This window comes from Cervus canadensis, chromosome X, assembly GCF_019320065.1.
Source record: "Cervus canadensis isolate Bull #8, Minnesota chromosome X, ASM1932006v1, whole genome shotgun sequence".
NCBI lineage: Eukaryota > Metazoa > Chordata > Mammalia > Artiodactyla > Cervidae > Cervus > Cervus canadensis.
The window spans coordinates 68,293,267-68,317,529 of NC_057419.1; the positions used below are offsets into that span (position 1 = coordinate 68,293,267).

Sequence of the window (24,263 nt, forward strand, 5' to 3'; positions counted from 1 at the left end):
TTCATGGGGTCGCAAAGAGTCAGACACGACTGAGCGACTGAACTGAACTGAACTGAAAGCTGAAAAAGTTTTAGGGCAAAAATGAAACTAAACTAATATGTTTAATGTACAAAAGTACTTTTTTTTTTCCAAAAGTAGTTTTAAATAGTAGATTCTCCAGGCAAGAATATTAGAGTGGTAGCCATTTCCTTTTCCAGATATCTTCCCGAATGAGGACTCAAACCCAGGTCTCCTGCATTGCAGGTGGATTATTTACCATCTGAGCTGTCAAGGAAGGCCAAGTAATAGATAGATAACATAATATTTTGTCAAGTTTTTTTTTTATGTATGCATCCATGAGAGATTATAGAGTTTTCAAAATAAAAGGGAAAAAAGCATGTTTTAGCAGTTCAGTTCAGTTCAGTCTCTCAGTCGTGTCTGACTCTGCAACCCCATGAACCGCAGCATGCCAGGCCTCCCTGTCCATCACCAACACCCGGAGTCCACTCAAACCCATGTCCGTTGAGTCGATGATGCCATCCAACCATCTTATCCTCTGTCATCCCATTTTCCTCCTGCCCTCAATCTTTCCAGCATTGGGTCTTTTCAGATGAGTCAGCTCTTCACATCAGGTGGCCAAAGTATTGGACTTTCAGCTTCAACATCAGTTCTTCCAATGAACACCCAGGACTGATCTCCTTGCCATCCAAAGGACTCTCAAGAGTCTTCTCCAACACCACAGTTCAAAAGCATCAATTCTTCAGTGCTCAGCTTTCTTTATAGTCCAACTCTCACATCCATACATGACCACTGGAAATACCATAGCCTTGACTAGACGGACCTTTATTGACAAAGTAATGTCTCTGATTTTCAGTATGCTGTCTAGGTTGGTTATAACTTTCCTTCCAAGGAGTAAGTGTCTTTTAATTTCATGGCTGCAATCACCATTTGCAGTGATTTTGGAGACCCAAAAAACAAAGTCTGACACTGTTTCCACTGATTCCCCATCTATTTGCCATGAAGTGATGGGACCAGATGCCATGATCTTAGTTTTCTGAATGTTGAGCTTTAAGCCAACTTTTTCACTCTCCTCTTTCACTTTCATCAAGAGGCTCTTTAGTTCTTCACTTTCTGCCATAAGGGTGGTGTCATCTGCATATCTGAGGTTACTGATATTTCTCCCGGCAATCTTGATTCCAGCTTGTGCTTCCTCCAGCCCAGCATTTCTCATAATGTGTGCTTCATATAAGTTAAATAAGCATGGTGACAATATACAGCCTTGACATATTCCTTTTCCTATTTGGAAGCAGTCTGTTGTTCCATGTCCAGTTCTAGCTGTTGCTTCCTGACCTGCATACAGGTTTCTCAAGAGACAGGTCAGGAGCCTATACCAAATAGATGTTTTTAGAAGTCTGAATAGGATTTTTTCTCTGTATTCAACCAGGATGGAAATATAAGTGGATCTAGGTTTTGTGACACATGAATATACTCTACTTGGGCAGTACTCTTTAAGTCAAAGAGTGAAAACAAATTAGGTATGAACATGAGTTATTTGCAGAAAGAAAAGAAATCATGACGAATTTAAAGAAGCTGACAAATTACACATACATCACAAAATTGAGAAAAATAGCACAATGTTTTTAATAGTTAACTGCTCTATAGTACTGTAATGTATAATACTCCGTCATAGTTCTTTCCATATTTTCCTGGCTGTAGTCTTCTTTTAGCACCCCTTCCTGTGAGAGACTCAAAAGATAATATCATCTTTCCTCTAGCATGGTTAATTAAAATTCAACCTTTATTGTTGAGGGTTGGGAAATATTTCTTTAACATTCAGAACTCATTACTGGTGATGTCATATATATTATTAGAATTATTGCCAACTTTAGGAACACCTTATCAATTTCCTTTCACACAAGAACTGTAAAATGAGGGATCCTTTCAAGTTACCTTGTACAAGGACTAATAAAGACTTTTGGTCTAGCTGCACTGAACTCTGCCTCTAGGAAACACTCAGACTTCATTAAGGAGAACAAGTAGCTTGCAAATAAATCAAGGACTATTTATCCCTGCTTTTTTCAATGGAGTGGAGAAGGATAATGTCTAGTTTAAATGAACTCAAGAGCAGAACTTAAGAAATTGAAAGCAACAACGTTGGTCCTCAGAAGCAAGAATGAAAGAATAGGGTTAGTGGAACAGAAAAGGGAGAAATACCAGAAAAAGTGCTCCCAGTTTTAGAGAATCCTCTGAGGTGAAGGAGGCAGAGATATGTTGACAATGTGCAAAGGAAATATCCATCACACCCCAGCTATTTTAGAGGTCATGCCAGCACCAAGTATGTGTTACAGGTGAGATATCTGGAAAGCAAAATCATCTCTGCATGTGCTCTTACTCAGGCTTGGCTGCTTAATGACTTCTGCTCCCCCTTTCACTCCTTTTCTGAAGTCTACTTTGTTGTAATTCTAGTTAAAAGTATTTGTCCCTATGGAGTAACTTCAGTACTCCATATGATGGTGCACAAAATGCTTCAAACCCAGCCCATGTGCCACAATTTTATTCCACATTCCCTTGAAAACTAGGGTTGCAAGAATTCACTAATGGGCAAAATCTGAATAGAGATTTCTCCAAAGAAGACATGCAGATGGCCAACAGGCACATGAAAAGATGCCCAACATCGCTAATCACTGCTGCTGCTGCTGCTAAGTCACTTCAGTCGTGTCCAACTCTGTGCGACCCCATAGACGACAACCCACCAGGCTGCCCCGTCCCTGGGATTCTCCAGGCAAGAACACTGGAGTGGTTGCCATTTCCTTCTCCAGTGCATGAAAGTGAAAAGTGAAAATGAAGTCGCTCAGTCATGTCCGACTCTTAGCGACCCCATGGACTGCAGCCTACCAGGCTCCTCCATCCATGGGATTTTTCAGGCAGGAGTACTGGACTGGGGTGCCATTGCCTTCTCCGTCGCTAATCACTAGAGAAATGCAAATCAAAACCACAATGAGTTATCACCTCACACCTGTCAGAATGACTAGCATCAAAAAGTCTACAAATCATAAATTATGGAGAGGGTTTGGAGAGAAGGAAACTCTTTTACACTATTGGTGAGAATGTGGAAACAGTATGGTTTCTCAAAAAAACTAAAACTAGACCTACTATATGATCCTGCAGTTCCACTCCTGGGTGTGTAGTTGTAAAAATTAAAACATGAATTTGAAAAGGCACATGCTCCCATGTTCATAATAGCATTATTTACAATAACCAAGACACGGAAGCAACCGAAGTATTCATAAACAAATGATTGGATTAAGAAGATGTGAGGGCCCCCCGCAACACACACACACACACACACACACACAGGAACATTAGCCATTAAAAAGAACGAAATTCTGCTATTTGCAGCAACTTAGACGGACCTAAAGGATATTGTACTTAGTGAAATAAGGTAGACAGAGAACAAAAATACTGTATGATATCACTTATATGTAGAATATTTTAAAAATGCACAAATGAATGTATATGCAAACCAGAAACAGGTTCACAGATGTAGAAAACAAATTTCTGTTATTTCTGTTTACCAAAGGGGAGAGGGGCAAATTAGGGGCATGGATTAACACATACACACAACTATGTATAAAATATATAAGCAACAAGAATATACTGTATAGCCCAGGAAATTATAGGCATTATTTTGTAGCAATTTGTAATGGAGTATAATCTAAAAAAATACTGAACCAGTATGCTATATACTTGAAACTGATACGATATTGTAAATTGACTATACTTCAACAAAAAAGGAAATGGCAACCCATTCTAGTATTCTTGCCTGGAAAAGTCCATGGACAGAGGAGCCTGGAGGACTACAGTCCATGGGGTCACAAAGAGTTGGACACGACTGAGCAACTGAACAACAACAATAGAAAGCCCAGATTTTTTAGTACCAAAACCTGCTCCCAAAGATCACTAAAATGTATTCTTTATTTATTCAGTGGGCATTCTGTTTTTGAATCTGACAACCCAAGTTATAAGTATTGTGTGGGCCAAAAAGTCCATTCATATTTTTCTGTACAATCTTATGGAGTCTCTTTCCCCTTCCGCACATGTTGTGAAGCTTGGACCAGCATCCCACCTTTCAGGAGCTGCCTCAAATGGCTTTTGCTAGTTTAAGCATTGACACGCAACTCAGATAAAGGCTCCTCTGTGAAATTATCCTCCTTCACGCTCCCCCCCATCCATCTCTCCATTCTCCTTCCAGGTGACATAGGCCCTCTGGATGCCATGTCCTCAGAGTGCTTTGTCTCCATCTACATTGAAGTACTCATCACTTGGTCATTTAATTATGTGGTCAAAGGCCTGCCTTTTCTTCCCATGTAAGTGCTCATCAAAGGAAGTAATGAATTCCCTAGCTCACTGGTAAATAAAAGGCATATAAAAGGCCATACATTTTTTTTCTTTTAACCATAAATCCAAATGTTGTTTTTAATTATTGAAAACAATCTCAAAAAAATTCAGTTCATGATTCACCTATGAAATTCACTCAATCTAGAATTCTGAGTAATCATATAAAAGTGGTAATAAAGAACATGACTTCAAGTTTATAGTGCTACTTCCAGCCTCAGTTTGTACAGATACATTAGAGAAAGATATGCAGATGACACCACCTCACATGCCCAGATGACACCACCCTTATGGCAGAAAGTGAAGAGGAACTAAAGAGCCTCTTGATGAAAGTGAAAGAGGAGAGTGAAAAAGCTGGCTTAAAACTCAACATTCAGAAAACTAAGATCATGGCATCTGTTCCTATCACTTCATGGCAAATAGATGGGGAAACAGTGGAAATAGTGACAGACTTTATTTTGGGGGGGCACCAAAATCACTGCAGATGGTGAGTACAGCCATGAAATTAAAATATGCTTGCTCCTTGAAAGAAGCTATGACCAACCTAGACAGCATATTAAAAAGCAGAGATATTACTTTGCTGACAAAGGTCCGTCTAGTCAAAGCTATGGTTTTTCTAGTAGTTGTGTATGGATGTGAGAGTTGGACTATAAAGGAAGCTGCTTGCCAAAGAATGGATGCTTTTGAACTCAATCTAGAATTGAGTGGTGTTGGAGAAGACTCTTGAGAGTCCCGTGGACTGCAAGGAGATCAAACCAGTCCATCCTAAAGGAAATTAATCCTGAATATTCTTTGGATGCTGAAGCTGAAACTCCAATACTTTGGCCACCTGATGCAAAGAACTGACTCATTGGAAAAGACCCTGATGCTGGGAAAGATTGAAGGTAGGAGGAGAAGGGGATGACAGAGGATGAGATGATTGGATGGCATCACTGACTTGATGGGCACGAGTTTGAGCAAGCTCTGGGAGTTGGTGATGAACAGGGCAGCCTGGTGTGGTACAGTCCTCAGGGTCACAAAGAGTAGGACATGACTAAGTGACTGAACTGAACTGATTAGAGAAGGTGCCAGGATCTGTTGTTTTAAGAGTCTCATCACAATGAAAAAATAAAAACATTCATCCAATAGGAGTGTACTGAGAGGTCAGGGAGATCCTCTGGTGTAGGAAATGACAACCCACTCCAGTATTCTTGCCTGGAGAATCGCATGGACAGAGGAGCCTGGTGGGCTACAGTTCTTGGGGTCACAAAGAGACAGATACGACTGAGCAACTGAGCACACACACAAAGAGGCAACTGTATATGGGTCTTGAGTTTCTATTTCATGTGTAGCCTTTGGGGAATGAATCAGCAATACAGAAGTTAAGAGCAAGTTCCATGTCTGCCTTTCAAAGGAAGATTTCTTTTAAGTTCACAAATAGTGTCCACATGCTCCAAAACTTTGGTTCCCTTCTGTATCTCTGAGTTTCCCTAACTCGATCCTGAAAGTGGTAGCTTCCAAGGTCTGAAAATGCATGTATTTCAGCTCTCTGCTGGAAACCAGTGCCTCAAATGTGGTCAAATCATCAGCAATGTAGCTTCAACCTTAGCCAGAGCCAGAAACTGCACCTCCCGCACCAGCAAAGCCCTTGGGCTGGACAAAATCATTGGGCATTTGGTGCTGGTCATTGCATTAGATCCATTACACAGGTGATCTGGCAGGAATCCCAGCTTTGGAGGAAAGATGTTTAAATCCTGTAAATAATTGACTGTAGCACCATAGCAGTTGATTGTGTTGAGGCTGTATCAAAATTGCTTTGTTAGGCTCTATTATATTGCTCATTATCTTACTGTGAGGAAAATTAAACTTACATCTGCTTCGGGTGACAAGGTACCCTGTTGTCCTGGGATTTTCCACATTTTAGGTCTATGTCACAGGCTTCTAATAAACCCTCAGAGAACATCTTTTATGTTCATGTGCATCCAGGTGTCAGACCAACACACTCTTTGTCTCCTTTAAACTCAGTGATACACTCAGGGCTGTGTACGTTTCTCTTGTCTCTGCCAGTGATGAAATTTATTCATAGAATGTTCAAGCTAGAGAAGGCACCTCAGAGCAGAGCAATAATCATCAAGGCTCAGAGTAACTCACAGGATATAATAACGGTATTTTTAAAATTTATTTGGCTTTTTTGTTGGGAGATCATTTCCATTCTTTTTTAAAAATTCTTTATTCCATTTTTGCTTTTCTTCTGAATCACATAAGCAAATTTAAAAGGAATTTAAAATTAAATAATAATATGATAATTCGATCTTGCTAAGCATTTACCATTGCATGCTCAGATTCCAAATTTCAGCTGACTGCCACCACAGGCTTCAGCTAGCTGGTCCCCACTGAATGGCCAAGCCAAATCAGAGATTTGTACATACTGGCCACAAACTTCCTCAGCAACAAGCCAGGGAGATGATGGATTTTTAATGATTTCCAATGGAGTTTGCTGTCTTCATATATTTTCAAAGTTAGATGAAGAATTTACTGAGGAGACATGAGTTGAACGAATGCTACATTTTTAAGTGTTTTTTTTTTTTTTAAATACGCTGAATCGGAAGCACCTCCCTCACTAATCCACCCCTTGAAGCAGCTCCAGGAGACAGGCAGAGAAAAGTACTAGAGGTTAGAAGTATTGGAGGTTGAGCCACAACTCCTTGGTCGTCTAGAGCAGGAGTCAACAAACTCTGTAAAGCTGCAGAGTCAATATTTTAAGCTTTGCAGGCCGTAAGATCTCAGCAGCAACTATTTGATGCTGCCTATAGAGTGCAAAAGCAGCCATAGGCAATATGCAAACAAATGGGTTTGACAAGTATCGATGAAAAATTAATCAATAGTCAACCTAAGAAAGAAATGAAATTTTTAATTCAAGCTAACCTGAGGATTATAACTTGGGAGAGAGTGTTTTAGAGAGTTCTGAGAATGGTTCCAAAGAGGTAAGGGGTGAGGGGAGCCAGTATATATGTGATTTGATGAAGGGGTACATGTATTCAAGCATATATCTTGGTAGAAACTTACTATCTTAATGATTTGAGTATTTTTCTAAGTATGGGAAAATGCAAGAAATTGAGTTCATAAAAATTTTTCTCCTGTAAGTTATCTAACTCTCAGGGGGTCATTTTGACTGGTTTTCCCAAAATGCCTCATCCTGAACTGTGCCCTGAATTCTTTTCAGGGTGTACTGTAGGTCAGTGACTGCAGTGGCTAATGACTTGATTCTTATAGAAATAGATGGTTGGCAACATTACTTACAATCCCCTCTCTTTTGGTCTTGATTTCAACCAAGGTTTGGGAGGCTTTTTCTGATCAGTTTATCCCAGGGTGCTAGGAATGTTTATTCCCAGGTCAGGTAAGGATTTCATTGATAGGCCACTCAATGGGCTTTTACTGGACTAGACCCTGTCATTAGTATACAAAAGCCTTTGCACTACCTATTTTACTAGTCTGTTATGGCCCAGGAAATGGTTTCCTCTTGTTGCTTCTTCTCATAGCTAGAGTTACACTATTGCAATGATTGATCTTCTAGAAATACATATTGAATCAATTGTGTCAAATTACCAAGTCATTATTATTTTTATCTGAGGCCCAGTCCCACATTTGGTAATTCAAGAAATAATAATCCTGTAAAATAGAACACAACTATTATAGCTAAGAATATTAATAAGGTCATAACTAAATATTTAAGCTAAGAGCTTCAATTAGGTTTAGCCCAGTGTCTCCACAAGTCATCAGACATAGTCTGTTTTGAGGCAACTGCTATCTTTAAGTGAAATGATATATTGTCTTTGTACAAAAAGTTCACCAAGTGTTAGTCACTCAGTCATGTCTGACTCTCTGCAACCCCATGGACTGTAGCCCTCCAGGCTCCCCTGTCCTTGAAATTCTCCAGGCAAGAATAATGGAGCGGGTAGCCATTCCCTTCTCCACGGGATCTTCCTGACCCGGGGATCGAACTCGGGTCTCTTGCATTGCAGGCATATTCTTTACTGTCTGAGCCACTAGGTAAGCTCATATATACCATGGAAGTCTGTATATACAAGGCAAGTGGTGGGTCAGTGTGATCCCTTACAAAATTGAGAAAGGATTCTTATCTTCTAAGGAGTTATGGCTGACACCAGAAAAAGGAAAATTGATCTTTATGATTGAGCAGGTATTTCTGTGGTTGAGGAGATCAGTTAATGCATAATTAAGACACTAGTAGACACTAGAGGGGAGAGAGGAGGCCCAAATAAGCAGAGAAAAAATGTATTTTTAAATTTTTCTTGTCTTTAAATATGAATTTTATTTCATCACCAGGTCCCAATAATATTATATTCATGGGCACAAATTTTAATTTTATTTAATTTCATTTAGTTTTCATATATCATGTGTCTTTTGACTTTTTGTCATTTATTTAAAATGTAAAACATCCTTAGCTCTCAGACTGTGTAGAAATAGGTGGTAGTTGGATTTGAACCATGAGCCATAGTTTGCTGCCCTCGACCCTGGACCCTGGTTGAAATATCACTAAGTCACTAAGTCATGTCTGACTCTGCAACCACATGGACTGCAGCACACCAGGCTTCCCTGTCCTTCTCTATCTCCCAGAGTTTGCTCAAACTCATGTCCATTGACTCAGTGATGCCATCCAACCATCTCATTCTCTGTTGCCTCCTTCTCCTTCTGCGCTCAGTCTTTCCCAGCATCAAGGTCTTTTCCAATGAGTCGGCTCCTCACATCAGGTAGCCAAAGTATTGGTTGAAATGACTGAATGATATGGTTGAAAGGCTTAGAGCAAAAATGCTGGCAGAAAACATCATTGTTTTGGCCCTTACTTCTGCCCAGGTTTTGTGTTTGTTTCTCTTTCCCCCTCAAAGAAATCAAATTTTCTTGTCTTCTTCACATTCCCTTCTGCACTCTTTTGTCTTCCAGCTACATGTGTGTGTGTCTGCTTGGTTGCTCAGTCATGTCCAACTCTTTGCGACCTCATGGACTGTAGCCCACCAGGCTGCTCTGTCCATTGGGATTCTCCAGGCAAGAATACAGGAGTGGGTTGCCATGCCCCCCTCCAGGGAATTTCCCAACCCAGGGATCAAACCCAGCTCTCCCACATTGTAGGCAGATTCTTTACCATCTGAGCCACTAAGGAAGCCCTCTGGCTGCATGAAAGAACCCATCCACCTTCAAGTTTTATTCTCTTTCCTTGTATTATCTGCGTATCTAGCAAAGCTTCAATTTACCATATGCCAGTGACACATCCTCCCATTTTTGTATTCAATACCAGTGAACACCCTCCCTAAGTATCACCATTTCCAGGAATGACTATTCTATATCACATCATTATTTTATTTATCAGTAAGATTAAAACTCCCAGGGACAATGATTTTCTTCATTGTCAGTACATTTCATTTTGTGGGTAATGCAATGTGCATTTGCTTCACAGTATAAATAACAATAATGCATCAATTTGCAACAATATAGACTACTATACCGAGAAAATATAAATGTGAGTTATGTGGATTATATCATTTGTTACACAAATAGTTCGTAATCTTGATATTTTTAAACATAATAAAATGATTTCATTCAGAAGATGGCAAAGAGATAGGACTCCTTTACAACGTGCTGAATTTCTTTCTCTGAAGAAATGAGTTTTGGAAAACAACAAATGTTCTAGCCAGAAAATGTTGAAATGAAAAACAGCGGTCCATTCTCATGTCAGCAGAGCTATCAAATGTGTTTATGTATTTGAACACTCCTGGATTAATCCTTTTCTAAAATATTTGGTTCTGCTTTAAAAAGAAATCATGAGGATTAATAAGTCTTTTAGGCACATTGATCCTGAAGCAAGAATTGCAACATGGCTTGTAGCATTGTCCAGAATAACTTTATGTTGTGATGGCCCTGTTTTCCATCTGTACTAGCCAATATTTTGTGGGTTTTGAGCATTGTAAGTGTGGCAAGTACAACTGAAAACCTGATTCTTAAATTGTATTTAATTTTAGCTGATTTAAGTTTAAAGTTATATTTAAGTAGTTAAGATCTTTTTTAAAACTTCTAAAATTGAGCATATGTGATTATGCAATATATTTCTGTCCCCCCCCCCTTTTTTCTCTAAAGTCCATATTCTGGAATATAATTATTTACATAAAATTAGCAAAAAAGATTTTGATTTTTTAAAAATTCTATTATTAAAATAGCCAATTTTAACTGACACCTCAAGGATTATCTTAATAAATATGAAGCAGCTATAATTTGTTGTGATTCTACCTGGTTGGGTAAAATTACACAAATCATGGCATAGTTTCCCATGAATTTTGGTCAAGTAAACTAATGAAAAAAACAAACACAAAATAGAAGACAATGTTAGCTAAGAACCTGAAGGACCTTTTTCTGTATCAGTCAGGCTGCTGCTAAGGTCCTTCAAGTAAATAAGAACAAAGACTCTGATGAAAGATTGTGAAAATCAAAGAGCTCTTTCCTTGTTATAGAATGAGTATGAGCTGGGAGAGAGGGGGAAAGAAAAATATGGGGTTAATTTGTAACAACACATTCTATGGTGTGTATATATCATATAAAATTACGTTTTAACTTCTTTGTGAGTTTTATTGTCCTTAGGGTTTAAACACTATGTGATCAAAATCACATTATGTAGTAAAGAGTGTGTGAGTAGGTGGATAGTTAGGTGGGTGTAAATCCCTATAAATCCATTTAGAAGATAAATGATAGCTATTGAAGTTTGGGCAAATCAATTTCACCAATTCACTTTACTTGTCTAATGCCTCTGGGTGCCATTATAGGGCTTGTTTCCTATCTTTACAGGAGGTTCGAATCAAGGTGAATAGTCAAAAAATATTTTCCATGAACTATGTGTATTATTAAGGATTATTTTACCATGGAGTTAGTTGTTTTTACTGCAAACTAAGAAAGTAATGAACAAGAATACTGCCTGTGAACACCAAGGTTTATTTAAAAGCCAATATAGGTTTAGTGTGGTAATAAGGGCAGAGTTCTCCAAGGACTGCAAACCTATTTATTATACATCAAATTTTACTGACTTTGAAATCTCCCTAGAAGTATTCACTTACCTCATCATGTATTATGCATTTCAGATCTTCAGCAACAATAACAAAATTCAGGTGTGGCCATGATGTGGTTATGCAATGAAACTAATATACACTGTGATTTGATACAGGAAACTTCAACTGTTACATCCTCTTAAAATTAGGAGCAGTATAGGAAATATAGATCTTTAAACCTTGTAATAGCCACATACTTTAAAAAGAAAATCCACTTACTTTGAAAGTAAAATCCCATGCCATGGAGTTTAGGGGGTGGGGGTGACTGTCCTATAAATGAATTGTAATTTGTCACTTTAAAATTGCATATGCATTTATAACTGTAAAATGTCTGGTGGCATATAACCATAATGTATTTTTCAGTTTTATATTCATTATTCTTTTAGGTTTCCAGAGTGAAAGAAAAGAAATGACCTCCTAGTGAGGGATATTTTCTCTAGTAGCTCTAATCTATTGAGATAAAAGAATATACATGGTAAAATGAGGTCTCCAAATATTCCACACCAAATGTGTTTTATCCTAAGAAAGATGATGTTCTATATGAATCATTGAATTGATATTATTAAATTTTGGAAGTTTTAAAAAAAATTGGCTGACAAGAGAGTATTTGTTTAAGCTGCATTTAGAATGCACTGTTATTTAGCTGTTCTCAGGCTGGGTTAGTGCTGGCAGTGAAGGTTTATACTTAGCCATACAATAGGCGACTTGGATCAATTAAAAAGACAATAGATTTATGGATAGTATATAGGGCAGTGGCCTGAACAAAAGCAGTTACTAGGTATATAGTCACTGAATTAATTGAATGTTCCTGCCAGTACTGTATTTAATGTAAATCTAGTCTTTAGCTCCAGAATCCATGACATCAACATAGCTAGCAAGAAAATGCATCAAGAATTGAGTCTTCTACATGTATTCCTTAATCCTCTAGACTTATCTTTCATACTCCTGTGTTCCCCAAGTCACATTTCACCAGAGCAGTTGCCAGGCAAGACCTGTTCTTGCTGTTCTAGTGAGCTTGGGCATTCACATGTTGACTCAAACAAGAAGCGCAGAGTTAGAAATGCAACATATGTGAGGACATAGTGCTTTGAAGAGAGCTCTGCTTCTCTTCGTCAGCTTCACCTTCTCTCTTCTATGTTCTAGTAGCAAATGACTGACTGGTTTGTGTGATTGGTCATTTAACAAATGTTATACCATGTAAGGAAGGTGGTTTTTATTGTTGTTGTCCAGTCTTGTCATGTCCAACTCTTTGCTGCCCCATGGACTGCAGCACGGCAGGCTTTCCTATCCTTTACTGTCTCCTGGAGTTTGCTCAGATCCATGTCCATTGAAGAAAGGTGGTAAGACTATACAAATATATAAATTCAGTCAAGGCTATGTGTGTGCATGATGTGTGGTTGTGTATGTGGGTATTCGAGCTTTGGGGAGAGATAAGGCAGGAAGATACAAGTTGAAAGAGAATAGTAAAGGGAAAAAAAAGCATTATCTGACAGAGTCAGATGAAGTAGCATAGATAATAAATGCTGTAGAATCTTTTAGAAAGAATAATTATTTCCATCCAAAGGGATTAGGCAATCTTCTCTGAGGAGGTCACACTTTCATTACCCAAAACATGAAGGATGGAGAAGAGTTTTATATGTGTCAATTAAGAGAAAAGGTACTTTATTGAGAGAAAAGAAGGCATTTTAATGACAGAGTGGATGGTGACAGAGGAACAGAAGGAAGAAAAGTCAAGGGGCAGAACAAGAACAATGAAGTCACCATTTTCACCAAAATGGAGTTTTGTAATTAGAAAGATGTGAAGAATAGTAGAGAAGGTCAAATTGTTTAAAGCTGTTTCTTCAAAAGGCAGACTAAAAAATTTAGAGAAAATTTCAAATCAGTCATATGATTTAAGCAAGAAAGTAAAACAAGTAGAATTTTGGAAACTGAATTTGGTAGTTGGATTTGGAGTTGACTCATTGGAAAAGACCCTAATGCTGGGAAGGATTGGGGGCAGGAGGAGAAAGGGATGACAGAGGATGAGATAGCTGGATGGCATCACCGACTCGATGGACATGGGTTTGAGTAAACTCCGGGAGTTGGTGATGGACAGGGAGGCCTGGCGTGCTGCGATTCATGGGGTCGCAAAGAGTCAGACACAACTGAGTGACTGAACTGAACTGAACTGACTGAATAGGACTTTATCATCCCACATATTTTCAAAGTTATGAAGAAATTATACTAAGATCCAATCAGTAACTAAAGGAATTTATTTCAGGGAATGCTATGAAATAAAGTGGACTTCCTTTTGTACTCATATCAGTGTGTTTTGTCAAAGTCATATAAAGGGAGATAAAATATAATAGTACACTGGTTAAGAGCATATGCCTCTAAACATCATATTGGGTTCAGATCCTGGTTGAGTTACTACTTTTTGGCTGTGTGACCTTAAGCAAGTCACTCAGCCTCTCTGAGTCAGTTTTTCATGTGTAAAATGGGGACAATAGTATACTAGTACCTACATCATAGAACTGTTATTACTAAATGTTGTTGATTTATCAATATCACCTGGAATAACACTGGACACATTATAAGGACCACACCAGTTTTCTGTTTCTATAGAAGTATACATGTGTATCTATGTAAAACAGTCATTTTGTTATTAAAAAGCAGTACATACTCATTGCAGAAAAATTCATAATGCAACTCAGAAAAAATAATCTGTTACCAGAAACTGTAGCTGTTAAACTTTTGGTACAGTGTACACTTCCCCATGTCACTAAATACTCATCGACATCACTTTTTAAATGACTGCAGAGTATTTCACTGAATGAATGTTTCATAATTTTTAACCCATACCTATTGGTGAGCATGTAAGCTACTTCAAATGCTTTACATCTCTATGAGGCTGTGTTCCTATAGTTTATGTACACATCGTTGTCACCTTAAGAAAAATTATTAGAAATAGAATTTCTGGTCTAAGTGTAAGAATATGTTTATATTTAGGTATGTACTGCAAAAGCTCTACCCCATTCACTCCCAGCCCCAACCCTCAGAGATGTTCAGATATACTTGCTTACCAGCAATGTATGAGGAGACCCAGTTCCCCGAACTATTGTTATTATATGATACCACCATTTAGTATTACAAGATAACACTTTTTTTTCATTTATTTTTATGCCAAATCAATAGTGCAGTTGATTTGAACCTAACTTTGAATTTCACTTCTGTAGTTCCTAGTGAAGTTAAATGGTTTAATAGACTTATAGGTCAGTTGTAGTTCTTTCATAAATTGTCTGTTTCTGATGCTTGTTCAGTTTTTTCTTTTAAGTTGATCTTTTTCCTATTGATCTATGACAATGGTTTTTTAAAGAGTGTCTGTAAAATTATATAAGATGAATTGATTTGGGTTTTGATTTTTCTTTTGCTTATTTATTATGTTAGAAAGTTTTATATTGTTACAAATTGAAGTTGGTCTCTTTATGGCGTTAAATACAAATGCTAACTTTTACATCAAAAGTAAAAGAACATTTAAAAATGAATGACAAATCTACCAAAATACAGAAGTTACTTATTGCAGTTATATGAAGATCATTTAACCATGACTTCATATTAATCATAATCCAACAATTTATTCAATAAGCAATCTAGTTTTTCTTATAGTCTCATATAATAGAGTCATGAATTACCAAATATCAAATAGTAGCTCTTTTGTTTTTGAAAATATATTTATATTTGAAATATGTTGAAATACATTTCCTTTATTTCATAATAAAGTTGACATCTAAGTGTATATCTCATTAGTGATAATGAGAATTAAGAGTATAGATTGTTCTAGCAGAAGTGAAAACTTTTCATTTTAAGACTCCATTTATGAAATAATATGTTAGATTGAAAAGATAGTAGAACATATGTTTTAGAAGGGAAAAGAAAAGTAGAATTTGGAGTTGGAAAAAACCTAAATGCTTGTGGCTGAGTTTTTCCACTTACTAGTAAACTTAGGAGTATTATTTATAGTTTTGAGCTTTAATTTCCTCATGGGTTAATTAGAAGGAATGAATACTTTTCAGGCTTTAACAAATATTTTCACTGAATCTTTTAAATTGAAGGACAAGAAATGAACACATAGAGAATAAGTACACAGATAATAACAAGAGAAGTTGATGGGTTTCTTTGAGTTTTCATACCTATGAAAACTAGTACCCACCCAGATCAAGGATTCGAACATTACCCTGAGTCTCCTTCATGTTTCTTCCCAATTATTAACCCTTTTCCAGCTACCACCTTCACCCAAGGATAAGTACTCTAACTTAGGACACCTCTATTAGTTTTGCCTGTCTTTGAAATTAATATAAATGGAATCATACAGTGTACGCTCTTATGTTTGAATTCTGTTCATCATTATTTTTGTGAGATTCTTCTGTACTATTTCATGCACCATACTCTGTTATCTTATTCTCTTTATAGTATCCTATTGTGTGAATATATCACAGTTTATCTATTCTACTGTTGGTAGACATTTGGGTTGTATCTAGTATGACGCTATTATAAATAATGCTGTTATGAGGTTCATGTCCTTTACTGCATATGTATACACATTTCTTTTTTATATACTTGAAATAGAATGACTGGATCATAAGATATGTGTGTGTTTGGCTTTGGAAAGAGCACCAAACAGTTGTCCAACGTGGTTGTACTAATTCACTCTCACGAGCAGTGTATGAGTTCTAGTTGTTCTACATCCTCATTAAGAGTATGCCGTTTCATTCCTTTTCCTTCTAGCCATTCTGGCGGATGTGAACTGGTACCTCACTGTGTTTTAATTTGTGAGCATCTGATAATTAGAGCTACTTTTGTATCCACAAATGTCAAGTTCCTGTGCAAATCTTTTGCCCATTGGGAACAAAATAATAGTTACCTGTCTTTTTCTTATAGATGTCAGAGTTTTTTAATCCAAGTTCTTTGTCAGATAGCATCTTGAATATCTTCTTCCAACTTAAACCTTGTTTTTTTTTTCCTCCTACAATCTTTTCCTTTATGTGTGTGCACATGCTAAGTCACTTCAGTCGTGTCCGACTTTTCGACCCCATGAACCCGCCAGGCTTCTATGTCCATGGAATTCTCCAGGCAATAATACTGGAGTGGGTTGCCATGTCCTCCTCCAGGGGTCTTCCTGACCCAGGGATTGAACTGGCAGCTCCTTCAGCTCCTGCATTGCAGTCTGATTCTTTATCACTGACCCTACTGCTTTTTATGTCTTATTTAAAAAATAATCGCTCCACGTAAAATCATCAAGATATTTTCCTGTGTTTTCTTTTACATTGAGGTCTCTAGCAATCAAGAATTGATTTTTTTTTATGTGGTGTAGAGTAAGAGTCAAGATTCTATCCAATTAATCTGGAACCATTTATTCAAAAGATGATCCACAATCCACTAAACTAAAGTGGGCACCATTGTCATAAACTAAATAAATGTATGTAGTCTATTTGTTCTCTCAGCCATATCACACATAATTAACTAAAATAAATATTGATATCTGCTTATAAACATTCTTAAACTTTTTATTTTTCAAAATTGTCTTAGACATTTTTGACCCTTTGCAATTCTGTTTATATCTTAGAATTGTGATATCAATTTTTATTAAAAACTAGCTACTGTAATTTTGATTAGGACTGAATTGAATTTACACATTATTTGAATATATTTACAGTATTGGAACCTTCAACAAAGCATATTCCTCTCTTTGCTCAAATTTTCCTTAATATCTGAGTAATGTTTATAGTTTTTAGGGTAGAAGTCTTGCTTTTTGGTATGAGTTATAAAATTACTCCCTACAAAAAAAAAATTACTCCCTACAAAAGTAAGAATTAATGCTCTTAAATTCATCATAAGAGCACTTACTTTCCAGAATTTTGACAAATGCCTTTTTAAAAAGCAATATCATAGGCAAATAGTGGTATATCATTGCTATTTTAATTTGCATTTCAGTGACTACTTAGTGGTTGGACTTTTCTCTTGTTTATTGACTTTGCATTTTTTGTCAAATTCCTATTTATATTCTTTATTCAGTTTTCCAGTAGATTATTCATCTCTCTTCACCCTTTGAAGGATCTTTTTACATGAAATAATATTACCCTTTGGCTGGTAGATAATTCCCAGTTGTTATTGTTTTTAATTCTGCTAATTGGCCTTAATTTCTAGGTGAACAATGCAAATATTATATTTAATAGTTTATTCACGTTCCTGTCATTTCTAAAGGGCTTCTCCACACCAGCAGTTTAGTCTATCATTATTAATGTTTTTTACATTTAACACTTTAATTTCTCTAAAATATTTGTGATCTAAGATACAAAGTCAACATTTTGTATCTGTTTATCTGTAAAATAGGCACCTCAATCTATCTTAATATTAACACTTCTACACATTTGATATTAACATTCAAAAACTGAAAAAGAAGCCTAATCTTGTGTGAAATTAGGTCAAGTTTTGGTTAGATACTAAATTAAGACATAAAGGAACTGAATGTCTTTAATTGTTTTCTTTCCTCACAGAGCTCGTGTTATATAAAGAGAATGGTTTTTTAATACTTAAAAAGATTACTAGGAAAAATGACATATTTTGGTAGTAAAGTGTTTCTGTCCCTATTTTGATAAGAATATGAAGTAGTAAATATAACAATAAATTAGTTTAAAGCACAGAAATGACACAAAACAGAACTTTTAGTTTGCATCATAAATTATTCACATCTGTTACCTTTTTCCAGGAACTGTATAGAAGAAGCCATTAGTTCCTAAAGACCACCTTGAAGGGCAGAGAGGGAGCACAATAATTATATGCTAGAAGGCCTCAAATTCCATCCTATGATTAACTTAGTGATACTGTCCTAGGAAAATAATCAGATTTTTGATTGATAGCTTTAGATATGGGGTGTGTGTGTGTGTGTGTGTGTGTGTATGTGTGTGTGTGTGCGCATGCACACACATGCATGCAGTCATGTCTGACTTTTTGTGACAGCATGGACTGTATGTAGCCTGCCAGGCTTCTCTGTCCATGGAATTCTCCAGGCAAGAATACTGGAGTGGGCTGCCATTGCCTACTCCACACTAGATATGTTATATCCTATTAATAATGATTTTCTACTAAAATATATAAAGTATAATTTCTCAACACTCTTTTTGGTAGCAACAAAAGCTCGTAGCTTTCCTTCCTAAATTAACTTATTCCTTTGCAAAGGTAAAACATTTTTATTTTTCAAAAAATATGGTGAAAAATCCCCTATCCCCTTTACCATCCCCAAACATTAATTTTTAACTCCAGAAATATACTTATGAGATGAATTCCTAGAAGTAAAAGTTCTGGGTCAAAGGTTATATGCCTATGGTAAATATTGCCAAAATTGCCTTCCACAGGAGGTATACCAGTATGTACATCCCGTGTGTAAGAGTCTGAATTTCCCACAGCCTTGGCAGCTTAGTGTGTTTTAGACTTGGGTTTATGTTGTCAGTACAGTATGTGGAAGTTTCAGATCTCTAATTGTGACAAAAGAGTAACTTTTTTTTGCATGTTTAAAATCCATTTGTGTTTTCTTTTTTTTATTTCTTTTCCGCAAAGTGCCCTTAACTTTTGTCCTGTGTTCTTTTTGGTTGTTGGCTTTCTTCTTACTAATTTGCAGAAGCTCTCTTTATGGGTTAGGAAATTAATACATTATCTGAGATGTCTGTCACAAATTTTTGTTTCATAATTTGTCATTTTTCCTTTTACTTTGCTTTTAGATTTCTTCACCATGCATACATTTCTGATTTTTATATTGTCTAATTTACTAATATTTTTGATTTTTAATTAAAGATGACTTGAGGATTAAAGTTAATTTAAGATTAACTTGAGGATAAAATTACATGTTTTTATGTTGTTGACTACTCTGGACACGTTTTGCTTCTTATATTAAGAAAAAAAGAAATTAATCCTGAGTCTGGAAATTGTTTTTCTTGCATTCAACTGATATTTATTGAAGATCTATCATGTGTAGGAATCTAGTTATTAAATTAAATGTAAATAACAAATTAAATAGTATAAGGTAAATGCTATGATAGTGGGAAGCATAGGTTTGTGAGGATATGTCCAGTATAGGTTCCATAACTAAGCTGAAAACTCCTTGTGCCCCATAATCTCATTGTAAGCAATCCTTTAATTATTCCAGATATTAGTCAGATCTCACCCATCACACTGTTTTCTGTCAGGGATGGTTCTATCTCTATCATCAGGAAGGAATGAGTTGGGAGTATGAGAAGGAGACCAACTATCTTAGCTAAAGGTTACCCAGATTTCTGCACATAACTATAAAGCCTAAATGAAGCATGAACTATTTTTTAATCAGATATAAAAGTGAGTTCACACTCGATTTTAGAGATTTCAGGAATGTATTATGGCTTTTATCTCCAGTAGCATCAGAATCTAGTGACTCTTAAATGCTGTGCATTGAAGCAATAAAATGCTTTTTACATTTACCTGTGAGTAGAAAATGATCCAATAAAAATAAGCTGTTTAGTTTCCTCCTTAGAGATGCTGGAAAAGATAAGTTGAGGGTATTATTAGATGATATATGCATGGTACTATATTTGTGATATCAGCTGTCACACACTCACATTCACATACATGTATGAATATAGTTCAGCACCATAGACATCCTCATGAAATCCACATAAGCTTTGATCTAATACTACATTTACTTGGTTTTATAGCAGGATACAAGTCAGACAAAGCTGATACAGCCTCATGATTCATTATGCACGGCCAGACATTCCATGCTACCCACACATGTTGCTTCTTTTGACTCATCCACACAGGGAAAAACTGCCAGGGATGAAAACCAGAGTTTATGCAGGTCACTTAATTTATTTTTTAACTTTTCTTCAGATTAAAAAAACCCAACCAATTTTATTTCAAATATTTACAGAAAGAGAAATGTTATGAACCTTATTAATCCACTTTACTGAAACGCAGGTTCAATCCCTGGGTCAGGAAGATCGCCAGGAGAAGGAAATGGCAACCTACTGCAGTATTCCTGCGTGGAAAATCCCATGGACAGAGGAGCATGGCAGGCTACAGTCCAAAGGGTCTCAAAAGAGTCAGATAGAATTGAGTGACTAAGCAACAGCAATAGCAATCCATTTTAGTATCAGATGATTGTATTAGAAATGTACTTTTTGGTACCTTATTTCATTTATTTGCAGGTAACTTTAGATGGAAGCCACATCCTCTATTTCCCTGTGTATTTTACTCCATTTTAGTCATATAGGCCCATGGGCCATATTTCAACTCCCAGCTCCTCCAATCCAGGCATAGTTCCATATAAGAAACAAGCCAGATACAGGATTTCCTGTTCATCGTAAAGTTCATGTCCCAAGGAAACATTGTTGTGGAAGTCCAAGGTCAGTCCCAGGCTGTCCTACATCAGCCCAGGCTAGATGTTAGCCTATTGCTCATGCATTTGCGTGCATTTTGCACAATATATACAAATGTAGTCATAATACATTTCAGCTTTTCACATCAGGTGTTTAAAGTATTGTAACTTCAGCTTTAGCATCATTCCTTCCAATGAATATTCAGGGTTGATTTCCTTTAGGATTGACTAGTTGGATCTCCTTGCAGTCCAAGGGTTTCTCAAGAGTCTTCTCCAACACCACAGTTCAAAAGCATCAATTCTTCGCCACTCAGACTTCTTTATGGTCAAACTCTCACATCCATGTATGACTACTGGAAAAACCATAGCTTTGACTAGATGGAACTTTGTTGGCAAAGTAATGTCTCTGCTTTTTAATATGCTATCTAGGCTTGTCATAGCTTTTCTTCCAAGAAGCAAGTGCCTTTTAATTTCACGGCTGCAGTCACCATCTGCAGTGATTTTGGAGCCCCCCCAAAATAAAGTCTCTCACTGTTTCCATTGTGTCCCCATCTGTTTGCCATGAAGTGGTGGGACCAATGCCATGATCTTCATTTTTTGAATGTTGAGTTTTAAGCCAGCTTTTTCACTGTCCTCTTTCACTTTCATCAAGAGTCTCTTTAGTTCCTCTTTGCTTTCTGCCATAAGGGTGGTGTCATCTGCATATCTGATATTGATATTTCTCCTGGCAATCTTGATTCCAGCTTGTGCTTCATCCAGCCTGACATTCCGCATGAGGTACTCTGCATATAAGTTGATTAAGTATTATAATGTAATGTTATATTATTAGAAGAGTATTATTAATAATACCATAAAGAGTTGCTCTTGCAAGTTCACACTCTTTATTCCTGTGTACCTGTTTTAGCCCTTAAAAATCTGAAGAAAAAGGCTTTACTCTTGCTTTTCCTTGCTCTCTGCTTACTCTTGAGCTTGGGCAATAACCGCTAATGATTTTATTATCACTTACTGTCATGCAGAATATTGCTCTATTTTTCTGTTATTTTTAGTTGGAGGATAATTGCTTTACAATGTTGTGTTCGTTTCTCCTATACAACAGTGTGAATCACCTATAAGTATACATATATCCCCTCCCTCCCACCCCACCCCCATCCCACCCCACTAAGTCATTGCAGAGCATTGAGCTGAGCTCCCTGTGTTAGACAGTAGCTTCCCACTAGCTCTCTATTTTACATACGGTAGTGTATATATGTATATGCTACTCTCTCAATTCACCCCACCCTCTCCTTCCCCTCCAGGTTCACAAGTCCATTCTCTATGTCTGCATCTCTGTTTGCTCTAGACTATTTGCATGGGTTACTTTATTTAATCCTTACTGTGACCCTATGAAATGGGTTCTACCATTGCCCCCATTCTTTATCCCAGGAATGCAAGGATTCTTTAATATCTGCAAATCAATCAATGTAATACACCACATTAACAAATTGAAAGATAAAAACCATATGATTATCTCAATAGATGCTGAGAAAGCCTTTGACAAAATTCAACATCCTTTTATGATTAAAACTTCTCCAGAAAGCAGGATAGAGGAACATACCTCAACATAATAAAAGCTATATATGACAAACCCACAGCAAAGCATTACCCTCAATGGTGAAAAATTGAAAGCTAAATTTCCCCAAAATCAGAACAAGACAAGGGTGCCCACTCTCACCACTACTCTTCAACATAGTTTTGAAAGTTTTGGCCACAGCAATCAGAACAGAAAAAGAAGTAAAAGGAATCCAGATAGGAAAAGAAGAAGTGAAACTCTCGCTGTTTGCAGATGACATGATCCTCTACATAGAAAACCCTATAAGACTCTACCAGAAAATTACTAGAGCTAATCAATGAATATAGTAAAGTTGCAGGATATAAAATTAACACACAGAGATCCCTTGCATTCCTATACACTAACAATGAGAAAACAGAAAGAGAAATTAAGGAAACAATACCATTCACCGTTGCAACAAAAAGAATAAAATACTTAGGAGTATATCTACCTAAAGAAACAAAAGACCTATACATAGAAAACTATAAAACACTGATGAAAGAAATCAAAGAGGACACAAACAGATGGAGAAACATACTGGGTTTGTGGATTGGAAGAATCAATATTGTCAAAATGGCTATTCTACCCAAAGCAATCTATAGATTCAATGCAATCCCTATCAAGCTACCAATGGTATTTTTCACAGAACTAGAACAGTAATTTCACAATTTGTATGGAAATACAAAAAACCTCGAATAACCAAAGAAATCTTGAGAAAGAAGAATGGAACTGGAGGAATCAACCTGCCTGACTTCAGACTCTACTACAAAGCCACAGTCATCAAGACAGTATGGTACTGGCACAAAGACAGAAATATAGATCAATGGAACAGAATAGAAAGCCCAGAGATAAATCCACGAACCTATGGACACCTTATCTTCGACAAAGGAGGCAAGAATATACAATGGAAAAAAGACAAACTCTTGAACAAGTGATGCTGGGAAAACTGGTCAACCACTTGTAAAAGAATGAAGCTAGAACACTTTCTAACATCATACACAAAAGTAAACTCAAAATGGATTAAAGATCTAAATGTAAGACCAGAAACTATAAAACTCCTAGAGGAGAACATAGGCAAAACACTCTCTGACATAAATCACATCAGGATCCTCTATGACCCACCTCCCAGAACATTGGAAATAAAAGCAAAAATAAACAAATGGGACCTAATGAAACTTAAAAGCTTTTGCACAACAAAGGAAACTATAAGCAAGGTGAAAAGACAGCCCTTAGATTGGGAGAAAATAATAGCAAACGAAGCAACAGACAAAGGGTGAATCTCAAAAATATACAATCAACTCCTGCAGCTCAATTCCAGAAAAATAAATGACCCAATCAAAAAATGGGCCAAGAACTAAACAGACATTTCTCCAAAGAAGACATACAGATGCCCCCATTCTGTAGAGGAGGCTTTGGGAGTCAAAACCTGACCAAAATGTATGAAAAGGACAGAACCATGATGAAACCAAGCAGCCTAACTCTAGACCTTACAATGTTGAACAGCATACCACAATCCTTCCCAAGTTATTTAAATTTTTCAATCCAGGACAAAATTATAGAATGTTATAAAGTTGAGATAATAGTATTGATGTGACAGATTTGTTAGGCACATTAAAGAAGATATTAAATGAGAAACTTCCAAACATGTTTTTTGGCACTTAATAAAAAATACTGATAATCATTCCATTATAATTTAATTCAAATGTTTTTTACTTTTTATTTCCACTCATCTGATTTTGTTTTACTTGGTTATATTAGAGCTTGCAAACTACAGTTCACAAAAACACTTACCTCACCAGTTTTCTTTGTAGATGAAAGAATTTCCTTGTACAAT

The 24,263-nt window shown here is 36.6% G+C and overlaps 1 protein-coding gene across 9 annotated transcripts in view; it reads left to right on the forward strand.

The window, feature by feature from the left end:
- Nucleotides 1-24,263, forward strand: part of DMD (dystrophin) — a 2,532,480-nt gene that overhangs the window by 1,734,091 nt on the left and 774,126 nt on the right. The window lies entirely within an intron of this gene.